Here is a 2,422-nt window from a genome sequence, read left to right as displayed (position 1 = left end):
TTTCAATGTTAAAACTTTTGCCAACATAAAAACAGACATTACAGGCTTCCAGAAAGATAACAAAGTGAACAATGCCAAGAACCTCCTCCTCATTGGATGTTATTGCACATAGCACAATAAAAAATTTTAGCAGCAACAATGCCAGCACTGGGTATTAACTCTGATACAACACAGAACGTGTGCAAACAGGCATGCACAGTGCAGAGATCATGGCAACATGCTCCAATCAGAGAGGGCTGAATCAGACTCATGTTCACATCCTAGAGTGCCTATTCTCCCTAGTTCGACCTTCCAGAAGTAATTGAACATATAGGGCAATTTCTAAGCCTTAGCCTTTTTTGTCTGTAAATTATGAATAATCAGACCTACTTCACAGGTTTCTTTTGAGGACCAAATATGGCAATGCAGACAAAGGCTTACTCCAACACCTTGCACCAAAAATGGTGGTGGCATCATTATTATTCCACTTTAGTTACATCCACTAAAGTTCATCATAGCAGGCTGAGCACCAACTAGTTTTTGTGTCAGTTCTGACAATGTCTGGCTTCCAGCTCTTTGGTCTTGCTGCCTCCATTCCAGTGTGACTAGAATGAGTCTCAGCTCCTGAGTCTCCTGAGATGCAGACTTCCCTTCTATAAAGAAATGGTACTGCTATGTTCAAGAAGTTTATGACTGAGCTAATGCATTAGTTTTCTGAGTATCCTTATTTCCTCTGATTATACTAGAGCCTTTCCCTGACCCACAGTGTATTAGGGTTCTCCAGAGAAACAGAGCCAAGAGGATGTATATATAGATATAGATACAAAGAAAATGTATAAAGGAATTGGTCTATGCAGATATGGAAGTGGCCAAGTCCCAAGATCTGCAGTGTGAGTCAGCAAGCTGTAGACCCAGGAGAGCTGATGGTTTAGTTCCAGTCCTAGTCTGAAGTCCAGAGAACCAGGAGAGACAATGATGTAATTCTAGTCCAAAGGCTGACAAGTTTGAGACCCAGAGAGATCCAGTGTATCAACTGGAGTGCAAACACAAAAGAAAAGCACAAGTCTGAATTCAAAGACCATTAGGTAGGAAGAATTCTCTCTTACTCTGAGGAAGTTCTCCCTTTTTGTTATGCCCAGGCCTTCAAATTAAGAAGCACAATCAGTTTTACTCTGTCTACCAATTTAAATATTAATCTCATTCAGAAAACCCTCACAGACACACCCTGAATAATGTCCAGTCAAATATCTGGGCATCCTGTGGCCTGGTCAAATTGACAATCACAATCAGCATATTGTTCTAAGACTCAGGTCTAAGTGAATCAGTAAAATGCCATCGGTTCCAGGTCGACACATGACAAACCACCAGTGAATCAGACCAGAGAAGTCAAATGCTGTGGACTTCTGGGAAAGGACATCCTTTCTCTCTCTTCCTTTCAATGGGATTTCTAGAAATGCTGCAGTTGTTCATTATCTGAGGGAAGTCAGTGTAAGGAGGACAGAGCAGGCCAGGAGAGTGCCAGAGGAAGGCTGCAGCCCTGATCAAGCCAAGCCATATATAATGTCTGATTCCCTCAGGGCATGTCAGTTATCCAAGTGAACCCAACACCTTCACTGTGTAACTCAGTGTGCTCGGGTTTTCTGTAACTTGCAATATGGAGTTTAATTGGTCTACTTACTCCCCCATGAGGGCCATTCTTGCCAGCAATCTGCCCCTGAGCTCTGTTCCCTCTATGAGCAGTCAGTATTTGGGAGGCTGTTCGAGCTAAATGATGTACTGGAGCTGTGACAGTGTCCCACAAACATCACCTCTTCCTAGTCCTCACCAGAACTCTCCCCACCCTGTCCCCCAAAACTCAAGCAGTTAGGAATGCTGTCCCAGAGCAAACCTGCATTTGAAATGTTTCTTTGGTCACTGATATTTGAACTACTGGTTGCTTTCTAGGAGCCAGCCTCTCAACCCTGCCCATTCCCAACTTTCTCCCTTTCACAAGAGCCAGTACCGTCTGGTCATGGATTATGACCAAATGTCAGAAAGAATTATTGAATTGGTAATATGACAGGAATAATAAAATAAATGATTAGAGAATAGTTGTTGGCAAGTATAATTGTTAAAACAAAATAGTATTAGGTCCAATCAGTAGCTTTTCCTAGCTCAAGTTTCTTTTTCTGAGAAATGATACAAGAGATGGTGGAAGAGGATGGAGGTTGCTGCTGATTTCAAAGGAAATATTAGACCTAACTTCCCAAAGTAATGAATTTTAATTTTGTATTTATTACAGACCTGTCATCTATAAACTTATTTCTATAACCTTCTTCAATCTGCTTATATTGTTGACCAATACAAAGATTTGGGTTTAACAGTGGGTATTTCCTTTTTCTTTTTTTTTACAATCTTATGTTTTTTTTTAATATGCTTTATTGATTATGCTGTTACAGTTGTC

This window comes from Furipterus horrens, unplaced genomic scaffold (genome assembly GCF_987537825.1).
Source record: "Furipterus horrens unplaced genomic scaffold, mFurHor1.1.pri manual_scaffold_4, whole genome shotgun sequence".
NCBI classification, from domain to species: domain Eukaryota; kingdom Metazoa; phylum Chordata; class Mammalia; order Chiroptera; family Furipteridae; genus Furipterus; species Furipterus horrens.
The sequence above is the reverse complement of the archived record's forward strand: the minus strand, read 5'-3'. Positions refer to the sequence as shown.